This window comes from Microcebus murinus, chromosome 18 (assembly GCF_040939455.1).
Source record: "Microcebus murinus isolate Inina chromosome 18, M.murinus_Inina_mat1.0, whole genome shotgun sequence".
Lineage (NCBI taxonomy): Eukaryota > Metazoa > Chordata > Mammalia > Primates > Cheirogaleidae > Microcebus > Microcebus murinus.
The window spans coordinates 47,678,141-47,693,116 of record NC_134121.1 but is presented as its reverse complement, the minus strand read 5'-3'; the positions used below and the strand labels follow the sequence as shown (position 1 = coordinate 47,693,116).

The window sequence follows — 14,976 nt, the reverse complement described above, 5'->3', positions numbered from 1 at the left end:
TTCTATATATTTTTCATATGACATCAAATGGATATTGTTTTAGATATTTTCATTGACAATCCCAGGAAAAGAATTCTTCTCCAAGTTAATTCTTTAGTAAGATGTCATCTGTTACTATCACAGGGTTCATATTTTACAGAAATTCAAATATTGATTTCTATTCCCACATAGATGGTGAAGTAGCATGGATTTTTGACTCCCTCTCCACAAATCAACCCTGGAGTAGCTGAAGTTTCAGCAGAAACTTGAATTTTAGGAACTAAGTGAAAAGCCATAACTAAACCCTTAGGAAATGGAAAACTGTACTGGTGTGTGTGTGTGTGTGTGTGTGTGTGTGTGTGTGTGTGTGTGTGTGTGTGTGTGTGTGTTTACAGCCTAGGGTGGCGGCAGTTAAAGGACTAACTAGGGAAACATTTTTTTTTTTAATTTCTGCCCTTCCATTTCTGTACTATGAATCTGAAGTTATCATTGCCTACTCCTTCACTACAGAAAGCATCATCAAAAGCCTAGACCACTGGTGTAGGTATCTGGAAGGTACTATCAGGGTAGTACATAAACTCTTCAGGAGTTAAGTGCTAATATAAATAGGTGAAGACTGCTAAGCTGTCCCTAAAGTATTTTACCCTCCCTTAACCTTGATGGCTGGTGGATTGTCTTCTTCCAATTCTACTTCTCTCTGAGTTTAAAGGTGAAACTCTGACCATAGGAGCTATCTGGAACAGTGTCAACCCAGGTAAATGATCAACAGTGCCTTGGGCTCTCTACCCTGGAGCTCATCATCTTAGTTTTCCTTAAACCCAGAAGGGTGGATGTGGACCGGAGCCTGACCTTGTGTCGTTACTGAAAGCATATTTCCAGACATAGTAATGATATCCCCCAGAGAACAATGGTCCATGGGACCAAAATAGCTAGTCACTGAGCAGTATAACTACTTCAAAAGAAAACAAACTATCATATACTATTTGAATCAGAATTATTGGAATAAAAGGACCAGAAGTTTAAAATAAACATGATAAATATACTTAATAAGAGATGATATTAGCAAAATGTAATAAGAAAGTATAAAAAGAATCCATGGAAATATTAGGTATAGGGCTGGGCACAGTGGCTCACACCTGTGATCCTAGCACTCTGTGAGGCCCCAGGTGGTAAGATTGCTTGAACTCAAGAGTTTTTTGACCAGCCTGAGCAAGAGTGAGATCCTGTCTCTATTAAAAATAGAAAAATTGGCTGGGTGTGGTGGCTTACGCCTGTAATCCTAGCACTCTGGGAGGCTGAGGCAGGCGGATTGTTTGAGCTCAGAGACCAGCCTGAGCAAGAGCAAGACCCTGTCTCTACTAAGAAAATAGAAAGAAATTAGCTGGACAACTGAAATATATATATAAAAAATTAGCCGGGCATGGTGGCACATGTCTGTAGTCCCAGCTACTTGGGAGGCCAAGGTAGAAGGATTGCTTCAGCCCAGGAGTTTGAGGTTGCTGTGAGCTAGGTTTATGCCACAGCACTCTAGCTCAGGCAAGAGTGAGACTCTGTCTCAAAAAAAAAAAAGAAAAAGAAAAATCTGAATTTAAGAGGGCTTGTAAAAACAATAAAACAAATAAAATAAAAATAGCCAGGCTTCATGGCATATGCTGGTAGTACCAGCTACTCAGGAGGCAGAGGCAGGAGGATCCCTTGAGCCCAGGAGTTTGAGGTTGTAGTGAGCTACAATGACGTCATTGCCCTCTAACCAGGATGACAGAGTAAGACTATCTAAAAAAAAAGAAGAAAGAAAGAAAGAAAGAAAGAAAGAAAGAAAGAAAGAAAGAAAGAAAGAAAGAAAGAAAGAAAGAAAGAAAGAAAGAAAGAAAGAAAGAATAGATGAGGTAGAGTAGAATGGAAACAGATGAAAAGTTAACTTGTGGGCTCTCTGATTAGATTGAGGAACTCCCTCAGAAGGCAGCAGAAAAGGATAAAGAGGTAGAAAATGGAAGTAGGAGTGCTAAACTCTGGGCAATTAGGAGTTCCATAGGAGAGAAAAATAAAAATAGTGAAGATAAAATATTTGAAGGAATAATAAAAAAATTCTAAGATCAAAAAAGATAAAAGACCTTATATTAAAAGGGCTTATATAGATTCAAATAGAAGAGGTAGGGAAAATTCCTAACCTAGACACATTATAGTGACTTTCAAAATATCAAATAAAAAGATAAAATTCTAAAATCCTTTGAAGAGAAGGATTTTCCATCTATAAAGGAAGAAAAATCAGACTGAAACCAGATTTCTCAACAATAATTTTAGATGCTGAAAGGCAATGGACTAATATTATTTGAAATAGTGAAAGAAAAGAACTTTGAACCTACACACAAATTGTCATTTAAGAATGAGGACATAATAAAAATATTCTCAGACATTCAAGATTTTTTTTTATTTCAGCATATTATGGGGATACAAATGTTTAGTTTACATATATTGCCCTTGCCCCATCTGAGTCAGAGCTTCAAGCATGTCAATCCCCCAGACGGTGGCACCACACCCACTAGGTATGTATATACCCATCCCCTCCTCCACCCTCCCATCTGCCCGACACTCGATGAATGTTGTTACTATATATGCACTTAAGTGTTGATCAGTTAATACCAATTTGATGGTGAGTACATGTGGTGCTTGTTTTTCCATTCTTGTGATACTTCACTTAGTGGAATGGGTCAAGATTTAAGATTCACTACAGAGAACGATATTGAAAATACCTTTTTAAAGAAAATACTCAACAAGTGAAAGAAATCTAGAAAATGCTACAAGAAGTATGGAAGGAATGATCACATATCTTGGTAAAGTTTGTTGCTGGTATCTAAAAAGTTTAGGTACAGAGAAAAAAGGAGAAAATATTTTACCCAGACTTGAATTCTAGAGAAATACCAACATGATTGGGGTAGGGGAGCAAGGCAGGTTGACAAATGGAACATGAAAGTGTGCTAAAATCCTTATCTTATTTGGGGGAAGATACAGATTGATAAGTTTAAGAGATCATTAGGGTAGGTCTTAAGGACAACTACTATAATTTTTTAACCTGCAGAAGAAAAATCCAATGAATCTAATGGTAACTATAAAGGATGAAAAAAGAAACACAAGAATACTGTAAATGGAAACTATTAAATAAAACTGCAGAGTTATATTCTATGTAATAATAACTATGATAATGAGTTTAACTCAACAGTTGTAAAACAGAAACTCTAATATTGTATTAAAAAACAAGGCCACTAGGACAAACTAGGATGGAAAAAAAAAAAAACCAAAAAAAAAAAAACAAAAACAAGGCCGGGTACGGTGGCTCACTTGTAATCCTAGCTCTCTGGGAGGCCGAGGCGGGCGGATTGCTCGAGGTCAGGAGTTCGAAACTAGCCTGAGCAAGAGTGAGACCCCGTCTCTACTATAAATAGAAGGAAATTAATTGGCCAACTACAAACATATCTATAGAAAAAATTAGCTGGGTATGGTGGCGTGTGCCTGTAGTCCCAGCTACTTGGGAGGCTGAGGCAGCAGAATTGCTTGAGCCCAGGAGTTTGAGGTTGCTGTGAGCTAGGCTGTTGCCACAGCACTCACTCTAGCCTGGGCAACAAAGTGAGACTCTGTCTCAAAAAAAAAAAAAAAAAAAAAAAATCAAATAATATATTGTCTATAAGAGACACAGAGCAAAAAGACACAGGAAAGTTGAAAACAAAAGCATGGATATGAACCAAAAGAAAGCTGGGGTAGCAAGCCTATCACCTGACAAAACAGGACTTAAACCAAAATATTTCATAAGGCACAAAGAAGGATATTATATGTCTATAAAAAGGATCAAGAGAACAAAAGATATTTTTATCATAAATATGTATGCACCTGATGATACAACCTCAAAATATTAATACATAAAGCAGTAAATGACAATTGCAAGAAAAAATAGTTCTATCAATAATTGTATTTTTAACAATTATTAAAGAATTTTTAACATCCCTTTTAGGTACTGATATCAAGCAAACAAAAATAAAAAAAAAATTGAAGACTTCAACAATATGATTAATGTTTAAGTGCAATTACTAACAGAGAATGTACATTTTTTGAGTACCTATGGAACACCTCAAAACACAGACCATATTTTAGGTCACAAAGGTACTCCCCCAAATTCCAAAAGGATCAATATAAAACTGAATGTATTCTCTGATCATATAATAAAATTAAAATTTAATAACAAAAGAAATGCTAAACATCAGACATATTTCAAGAGGACAACTTGTTCATCATCTACTTAGCATGCTTCCCTAAATCTACTGAAATAAAACAAACAAAAACCCCCAAACTCAGCACCCTTGCCTCACAAAACTGGCAGTACAAGCAGTTTCCACCAATGCTTCCTTTCTTCACTGTCATTGATGACTCTAGACATCTTTTTGCTTTTAGACTTTCAAGTGAGAATCAACCACTAATGTTTGATATTATCCATAGACTTCCTTCTGTGAAAGATTAGGATATTACTTTTTATCTTCCTTTTCTGCATACCTTGCTCTCTCTTGTCTCCCATTATTGTTATATCATACCTTTTTGTTGTTAAATTAAGTGCTCTCCACATATTGTGAATGTCACTGTGTACTCTATGTTATATCAACATGAGATTTTGCATGGTTCTCCAAACATGCCATGGTTGGGTGTGTCTCTGTGCCTTTTTTATGCTTTTTCTTTTAGTTCTTGCCATCTCCTACTATTGAACTTTTCAGGCTCATTTGAAATAATATCCACTCGGTGAAGCCTTAAAGTCCTCTGTACCTTCATAGCCGTTCATACTTATTAATATTATAGCACTTACCATAGTGTACAGTATTTTTTTTTTGGTATGTGTTGTTTACGCACATATTGAGTTATTCTAGGACCAGGACTTTGTCTTATCTATCTTTGTCATTCAAAGCCTAATATAATGGCTTGTACCTAATGGTGACCAATTAGCTTTTATTGAATGGATGAAAATTCCATTGGTAAATTAAATGCTTACTATCAAGTGGCAAACTTTTCATCAGCACTGAGTTTTCCTTCAGTTGGAGCCTTAACCCTATGTTTTTCAGAATGTTTTCCAAGTCTTCACAGTCAATTTCTCTCCTTAAAAAAGAAAATAATGCTAAAAGGTCAAATTTCAATAATAAAACCAACTATATCTGTGTAGCATCACCCTCAAATATAAGGTAAAAGCAACAGAAATAGTGTTGTCTAATTATATAGAATTAGAAGAGGGATTCAGAAATGGAACTTCTTTCTGATAAAAGGGAGCTCTTCAATGTTGGGAACAGGAAACAAATATGGCACACAGAAAGCTGGTATTTTTTAACAGTTCACTAAGTGAGCTGGTATAAATAATTCTGCCAACATGTAATATTTGCTCTACTATTTTACATTTTCCTGAATTATGAGCTTGTTCACAATGGCCATATTACTTGTATGTGTAATTTGTCTGGTCATTTTGCTGTTAGAACAATATATTATTGAAAAACTCCAAGAATATAGGGATTGTTATTTAGACATTATACTATAGCCTTTTAAATAAGATGTAGTTAAGAACGGATTATAATAATAAATAACAATTAGTTTATAAAGCATGTCTCTTTAGTTATATATAGATTACCAATACAAATACATATAATGACAAAATTAATACGTATATCATGGACAGGATAACAGAAAATACTTAAAATAACTTCTTTTGTTAATCACTTAGACCATTTATATTGTCTTCTTATCATTTCTTATGACTCACCTAAACATTTATGTACTTCATCCAGAAGTAAATCCAGTTTAACACTTTTCTCATCTATAAGACAAGACACAATTCAGATATGGTCTTGCTATGGAATGAATTCTATCTCCCCAAATTCATATGTTGAAGCCCTAACCCCCAATGTGACTGTATTTGGAGTTAGGGTCTTTAGAAGGTGATTAAGGTAAGTGAAGTTATAAGGGTGGTGCCTTAATCTGATAGGACTCTGGCCTTATGAGATGAGGAAGGGAGAGAGATCTCTTCCTTCTTTTTCTACATGTGAGGACATAGTGAGAAGGCAGCTGTCTACAAGCCAGGGACAGAGCCCTCCCAGAAACTGAATCACCCAGCCCCTTGATCTTGGACTTCCCAAACTCCAAAAACTGTGAGAAGATAAATTTCTTGTTTTTTTCTTTTTTTAAGAGATGAGGTCTCAAGGGTCTCACTCTGTCACCCAGACTGGATTGCAGTGTGCAATCAGAGCTCACTGTAACCTTGAATTCCTGGGCTCAACCCATCATCCTGTGTCAGCCTTCCAAGTAGCTAGGGTTAGAGGTGTGCACAACCACACTTGGCTAATTTTTTTTTTTTTTTTTTGTAGAGACAGGGTCTTGCTATGCTGCCTAGGCTGGTCAAATTTCTATTGTTTAAGCCACTCAGTCTATGGTATTTTGTTATGACAGCCCGAACAAACTAATATAGGTCCTAATTACAGGGTCTTACTCTGTTGCCTAGGCTGGAATGCAGTGGTGTGATTACTCATTGTAACCCTGAATTCCTGGGCTGTAGTGATCCTCCTGCCTCAGCCTCCTGAGTAGCTAGTACTATAGGCTCATGCCACCATGCCCAGCTAATTTTTTTTTAAGAAATATTTTTGTTTGCTGTATTTCCTAGGCTGGTCTCAAACTCCTGGCCTCAAGTGATCATCCTGCTTCCTCCTCCCAAAGTGCTGGGATTATAGGTGTCAGCCACCTTGACCAGCCCACTTACATAAAATTCTTAAACTGTGAAGTAAAATATTAAAAATAGCAGTTGCGGTCGGGCACGGTGGCTCATGCCTGTAATCCTAGCTCTCTAGGAGGCCGAGGCGGGCGGATTGCTCAAGGTCAGGAGTTCAAAACCAGCCTGAACAAGAGCGAGACCCCGTCTCTACTATAAAAATAGAAAGAAACTTAATTGGCCAACTGATATATATATAAAAAATTAGCCGGGCATGGTGGCACATGCCTGTAGTCCCAGCTACTCGGGAGGCTGAGACAGAAGGATCGCTCGAGCCCAGGAGTTTGAGCTTGCTGTGAGCTAGGCTGATGCCATGGCACTCACTCTAGCCTGGGCAACAAAGTGAGACTCTGTCTCAAAAAAAAAAAAAAAAAAAAAAAAAATAGCAGTTGCCTAGAATTTTTTTAATTAGATATTTTCTTATCAGTTTAACTTTTTCTTGAAGTATGGCCTCTTATCAGTTTATATAAACATAAAGTTGAGAAAAAAAAGAAATTAACACATTGACTGCCAAACTAGAAAAAAAACTTTTTTCCTTGGGGCCATGGTATTTTATTACAAAAATAGAATAAAAACTTTGAAAACAAAATAATCCTTTTTAATTTAATGAAAAATTTGTTATTTTTTATTGTTTTCTGTGCATGAGTTATATGCAACTTGAAAAATAGTTCTTGCAGCTCCCAAGGTGAAGAGACTTATGAGTTACATATGCTTCATGAGGCCCTGGGGTTAAAACTAGCATGAATTAAATAAAACTCACATGGCAGTTAATGTGTTAAATATGATAAACACATTTATTCAGTCAATTTTTCCTGTTTTTGTTCCTCACTCATTGGTGTGAAAAGGGAAACAAAGAAGAGAAATTATTTTCATCTTTTAGTTCATCAAATATTTGTTAGGTGCCTACTATATGCCATGCCCTGTTTTTACAGCACGGAGTTGTAAAAAAAGGACTAGAGGTTGGTCCAGAAATAGGAGATCACTTACTTTTTTGGTGAGCAAAAAGCCTTATGATTTCAGGCATGATCATATAATATTAGATTAGTTTAGGTAAATCAGCACTTCTGGGATGCTTAATAAACTATTAATCTACAGCATTATCTCAAGATGCTAAAGATGTTAAGATGCTCAAGATGCTAAGAGTTAAACAGACAGCATTGACCAGATTCTGTTGCTAAAGATCATGCAAAAAGCTACTAATCCCAAATAAATATATCAATATATATTTTCCTTTATTATAATGGTTAGCTATTTCAACAAAGTTAACTGTAGTAGGGTTGCTTATGTAAAATGAAGATTCGTGGGTTCTACCCTAAACCTACTTGATTACAGTCTTGAGGGAATGGGTGATTTCTATGCAATCTAAAACTTAATACCTATGAATTTATTAAATGTAATTGTTATATATACATGTTTTATATATTTTACAATATTACAGATAACATTGAACAATTTCCACCACTTTCTTTTTTCTCCTTTCTTTCTGTTTATTGCTGTCTGAATTCTTTCATAATTTTCTCCTCTCTCCCTTCAAATATTGTTTTTTTTACTTTTTTAACTTTTTTATCTACTGGATCCCAACACTGACCATGATGTTCTCATTTTGATACTCTTTGGCACTGGAACTCTGGTAGCAGCAATAGAAGTAATTATTGGTATTTTATCTCAGGTTAATATTAAGGGACAATAATTCTCTATCCTTTATGATTGAGTCTATATATTCTATATGCTTCTAGCTTTTTCCATGAAATTAATAAGTATACTTGAGATATGTCACCATGGAGAAACAAAATTTCTCTTACAGGGCATTATGTATTTGAAAGACTCACCATTAACTGGCAGGTGTTTGCACAGTTCCTCGATTTCTTCTTCATTAAGTGGGAATCCCAAGATTTCAAGAACATCACCTATTTTGTTGACATTAATCTTTCCTCCTTAAGAAAGAAGGGGATAAGAATAAAAGAAATTTGTATTTATGCCAAAGAGGGAAAAAAATTGCTCATAACATAATCAACACAAATAGGAAGTAAAAAGCAATGACACTATAAAGCTCTTGAAATGAACAAAAGAATCAGTTGGGTATTAGGAAGAGAAAAATTTTCCCTCATTAATGTTCTAGTAAACACTGTTACAGCAATCTCTAGGATGAGTTTACCCAGAAGAAAGAGAAAAGTAGGCAAGACTGATGAATTGCAGCAAAGAGACAACCAATCCAAAGACTTCTTACCAGTAAATAAGATTCAAATTTTGCTACAGTGACATAGTGTAGGCTATTACCTCAAAAGTGATTGTGTACAAGTAACAAGCAAGATCATAATTTGAAGGATATAGTAACACAATTAGTAATTTAATCATTGAGAAATAAGGCTTTAGAAAAGTAATGCAAAAGCTTGAAGAACTCAGTTTTATCTTTCTCAGCATACTTTTCACTCACCTCTGTAAGTCTTCACTCCATCCATCAATCTATTTTTGTATATCCTTCTGTTATCTGTAAGACAAGGGTCAATTTATTTATTTATTTATTTATTTATTTTATTTATTTATTTTTTTTGAGACAGAGTCTCACTTTGTTGCCCAGGCTAGAGTGAGTGCCATGGCATCAGCCTAGCTCACAGCAACCTCAAACTCCTGGGCTCAAGCAATCCTTCTGCCTCAGCCTCCCAAGTAGCTGGGACTACAGGCATGCACCACCATGCCCGGCTAATTTTTTCTGTATATATTAGTTGGCCAATTAATTTCCTTCTATTTATAGTAGAGACGGGGTCTCGCTCTTGCTCAGGCTGGTTTTGAACCCCTGACCTCGAACAATCCGCCCGCCCCAGCCTCCCAGAGTGCTAGGATTACAGGCGTGAGCCACCGCACCCAGCTTACAACATTTCTTATTTATTTATTTATTTAGAGAGTCTCACTCTGTTGCCCAGACTGGAGTACAGTGGCATGATCACAACTCACTGTAACCTCAAACACTCAGGCTCAAGCAGTCTTCCTGCCTCAGCCTCCTGAGTAGCTGGGACTACAGGTGTGTACCACCATGCCTGGCTAATTTTTTAAATTTTTTGTAGAGATGGGGGTCTTGCCGTGTTGCCCAGGCTGGTCTTGAACTCCTAGACTCAAATAATCCTGCCACCTTGGCCTTCCGAAGTGCTAGGATTACAGACATGGGCCACTACACTCAGCCTCTATAAGCACTTCAAAGTCAAATTGAATAAGCATTCTCTCAGAGGTTCTACAAGAGGAATTCAAATTTCTTCTGAAAGAAAGTGGTAAGTGGTAAATGAAATACCATCAATTTTCAAATGCTTCCGTAGATCTTTCATTTCTTTTTTTTCAAGTTCATAGTTCAAGTTTTGCAGAATGGCTTCTACTTTATTTTCAAGGACTTTCCCTCCTTAAGAAAGAGATGAAATAAGAAAAATCTTTAATTATGCCTAAAATTTAAAAATTCTAGTTACGTCTATGTCTTAAATCCCACTGGGAGGGAGAAAAGCAAAGTTGCAATGCAGATGTTCAAGAACATAAAACCAAGGTGACAGGATTGGGTGGGGGTATGAGGGAAAGAACATCTTACACATATTACAAGATACCCAGCTAACTTTTTAAGTAGATATCTAAAGCAAAGAAAATGAATAAGATTTATTATTCATTCTTCATTTATTATTCACAGTGAAGAAATATGTCAGAAACAACAGCCATGATTGTGTCTGCTAGTTTTAAACCTGCCATTAAAATAGTAATTTCTCTCTACAAAGTTAGTGTATACCTGAGCTTGAGCTATAAATCATAAGAAAGAGAAAAAGAGTAATACATTGTTAAATATAGCACAATGCTTGAGAATGTGGGTTCAAATCCTGACTCTTCCCAATTTCATATTGTGTGACCTTAGCCAAGTAAATCAATATCTCTTATCTGTGAAATGGTGATAATAAAAGTATCTCATGGTATTTCTGTGATAATTAAATATGTTAATAGTTATAAAGTATTCAGAATAGTGCCTAGTACTACACTCATTAGAAATTGGCCCACTCTCATTACCATTATTTTATATAACACTGGAAGTTCTTTTTTTTAAAATGGTAAATATAAGATTTATTATAAATTGTACAGTTTTTAGGTACCATTTCTCATTCCTAAAAGAAATGTGAGAATGAGCATTTCTGATTGTAATACAAGGTTAAAACCTAAAAATAAAATATCAGAAGCAAAACCCAAGGTTTTCCTTTGTTTAGATGGGAAGCAGCACTGGGTAGGTTTGGGGTTAGAAAATTTTCTAAAAGCATTTCATTTCTGCCAGCACTTTTACATTGAATTTAATTCTGCTTCTGGTTGTCCATGAAACATTGTGTCAGAATAAAAGCTGTCCAAAGATTCCTTACCATAAAGAATTTTATCTTCTTTGAATAGGCACCTTTAATTTTATCATTAAAGTTTCTGCAAGTTTAAAATCAGTGGGATGTTGATAAACTGGATCTCTCTCCAACTAAACTTTAAGCCTTTAGAGAGCAGGTAATGTGCTCCCCAGCATCTAGCATGATGGGTGATGAGACACTAACTTTACCACTCTCTTTATTTCAAAGTTTTTAATCTCTTATACTGATCGTTTCCATTGTACATATAGAAGAAAGAAAATGCTGGTGTTTACAACTTCTACTTGTAGAGGGATGGCTTATAAAGAATCATGGGACACTTGGCACTTGGGTGAAGGAAAGTTCAAGAAAAAGACCACACTTAGTGCTGAGAACCTTTGGAGTTGTGAACTGAAATGCTACACAAAGTGGGAAAATGATTCTTCTCAAAAGCCCTCGAGCCGGGCGCGGTGGCTCACGCCTGTAATCCTAGCACTCTGGGAGGCTGAGGCGGGTGGATTGCTCGAGGTCAGGAGTTCGAAACCAGCCTGAGCAAGAGCAAGACCCCGTCTCTACTATAAAGAGAAAGAAATTAATTGGCCAACTAATATATATATAAAAATTAGCCGGGCATGGTGGCGCATGCCTGTAGTCCCAGCTACTCGGGAGGCTGAGGCAGAAGGATTGCTTGAGCCCAGGAGTTTGAGGTTGCTGTGAGCTAGGCTGACGCCAAGGCACTCACTGTAGCCTGGTCAACAAGCGAGACTCAGTCTCAGAAAAAAAAAAAAAAAAAGCCCTCGAATTTTCTGTAAAGTCTACAAAAATCACAAACTGCTAAATGTAACTGTATTTCTTTTGGAAAATGTTAAGAGTCAAGTCTGCATATTGGTGAGCATGGGGCCAAGACCAAATTGGCTCATATGACTGTGACAAAATGAGCCAACATGGGCAGGGGGACATCTGGATCACTTATGGTGAATTTCAACAGACATTTCAACAGTTCACATAATCTATAAACAGAACTGTTTTTAATACAGTGCATTTACTGCAGTTGAAAACATGCAGCCATAGTTTGAGACAAAAAAGAATTCAAAAATATGGAAATACATTTTGAACCCAATAATAAATGAACACTAAATATTAAAGTTTCTTTTTAAGGGAAAGGATATTCATTTTTGTCAAACATTTATAATGATTTGGTCTCAAAAGCTATAATTTTTATAGGATCCCATTAGTCTCTTCTTCAAAATACACTATGTTAGACCAGCCTAGAGAACACTTGACCAAATCCACTTCTCTACACCCATTCTTCTCCCATTGGAAGTGAATGTCAACTAAGTTTCCAGTTTCTTCATCCAGCTCAATGTCTTCTTCATCCAGCTCAATTCCAGTCAGAACTGTCTTCTTGGATATTCCTGAAAATACCTGATACTTTTCAAGTGCTTTTCTACATAAGGAGAAACAATAACTCTATGGCAGCTGTGATTTATATAAAGAGGATATTCTCTCTTTTGCAAAATCTTGTCAGCAATTCCAATTTCCACAAACATGATGACAGCACTTCTGGACTGTTTATCATAGTCCACCCATTCCACCTCTCCACCTCCATTTCAGGATTTACAAAAGCTCAGTTCTAGTTTGTTTCTCATCTTCAGGCAATTTGTCAGGAATTCCAGTAACATTGATTTTCATTTTAGAAACTTATACGTGAACCTGGAATCTGACTCGTGAGTTTAATGGAACCGGCTTGGCTATCACCTCCACGTTTACATCATCTATCTGCACCTGATGTTTTCTCAATCTTATCACATTTAGGGCAAATTATTCTTTTTCAAAGGTGATAAGTGCTTACTCTTTTTGTAGCTCATAAGGAACTTTTGTGCTCACCTGAAATGAACAGAAGACATTTGAAAACTGGATGTCATCCTCAGGAGTTTCAACTAATAAGAATTTTATCTTTGTTTCAGGAATATCCTCTTTAACCTGGAATTCTCTGGTGGTCTCTTGTAACTCAGCTTCAAGCTTTTGGATCTCTTCCTTTAGCTGAATATTTTCCTTTGTTATTTCACCAATTAATATCCCCGTCTGCCCACCGAACCCTGATGATCTCTGAATTGCCTTCAGGGTCATTCTTCCATTGTTTTGACCAATAGCTTCTGGCTTCTATTGAGATGGCTGACTAATCTTATAAAATGGTCATTTGGCCACACCTTTTGTGTTTTCTCCTGAATAGGCTTTCTCATCCTTTTCAATATGGATGGGATGACAATTTTCCAAATCATTAAGTTCAGTTTTTTTCTTAACAATGTAATGTCTAAGTCATTATGTCCCCTTGTATTTCACTATAAGCAGTCAGGAGGAGCCAAGCTGCACCTTCAACACTTTGCTTAGAAATTGTTTCAACTACATATCCAATTTTATTGCTCACAAGCTCTACCTTCCACAAAACACTAAAACAAGAACACAATTCAGTCAAGTTCTTTTGCCACTTTATAACAAGGATTGACTTTTCTCCAGTTTCCAATAACATGTACCTACTTTCCATCTAAGACCATGCAAAGACCTAGTACCTTTATTTGTTGCAAAAGCATAGGTAATCCAAAACAGGTAGATAAAAATGTTTAATTAATGAAAGATTAAAATGGTGAAACTATCAAGAGAATAAAGGGATGGTGGGAAATCTCATTAAAACAGTGTAAAGAATGAAGTAATTTCTTACTTACCTAAAACAGCACCTAATTCTTTCATCAATGTATTTAGCTGGACTGTCTCTTCAGCTGTAAGACAAAGCAAAATTCAGATACTAATAAAGCTAAACTCAGAAAAACCCCACAAAGCATGGGGTTGGGAACCTGTGGCCTTAACGCCTTATGTGGCTTTTTAGATCCTTAGATGCAGCCTTTTGACTGAATCTAAATTTTACAGAACAAATTCTTTTATCAAAAGGGGTGCAGCAGAGAAAGAGTAAGCTTTTCCTGCCTCCTTTGATGCTTAAAAAAGAACAATTTTGAAATCAGAACGCCGCAGGTTCCCCACCCCCTTGAACCATAAAATTTATCTTAGGTAAAATGTTCTCTCAAGTCTTTTGGACACAATCTGTTTCTCATTCCATGTTTCTCTTAGAATGTCTAACACATACTGATATAAATTTAAGGCCATTGTTTATGACATTATGTTATTTTTAATCACTGGAGAAAAACAATGAAAGAATCCCAGGAAAAGGAGCAATGAAGAGCATAGTATGTAGTGAACTAAAGCTTTTAAATATTTCTTGAGGGAAAAAGGCCACACAAGGAATGTAAAGATAGCCAAAAGAGGCTGATTGGAGTCAGAGTAGTGCCCAGTAAAGGTTAACAGTTTAGACTCTGACTGTTAGACTATCTGGATCTGGGAATACAGCATTGAAAAAAAGATAAAAATCATGGCTCTATGAAATTTACAATAAGTTATTTTATTCATGGCTATATCCCTAAGACTGTAACAGAGACTAGTACATAGGTATTCAATGGATATCTGTTCAATAGATATTTATATCAATAGACCATAAATAAATAATTAGATGGGTAAAATCATAAAAATGCTTAGCACTGTGCCTGACATATTGTTAGACTCAATACATACAAGCTATAAAGGATCATTGAAGGGTTTTATTTAGGTAATTAAATATGAAATGTCCAATTTTGAATCAAAAGTGTAGTTTATTATATTTCAAACAAGAATCAGTACAACTAATCAAAGTGTGCACCTAAAGTATCAACACAGTTTTGCCATCCTAATGGTAGCTTGTTTATGCCAGCAAAGAAGAAGCCTGGATAGTGAGTGGTGATGAAATTGTGAAAGGAGTTTTCCGTAGCTGTTGAGAATTTAATATTT

At 36.0% G+C, this 14,976-nt stretch overlaps 1 pseudogene; it reads right to left on the bottom strand.

Moving 5' to 3' along the window:
- Positions 1 to 12,321: 12,321 nt before the first annotated feature.
- Positions 12,322 to 13,233, bottom strand: LOC105861611 (N-myc-interactor pseudogene; annotated as a pseudogene).
- Positions 13,234 to 14,976: the final 1,743 nt, after the last annotated feature.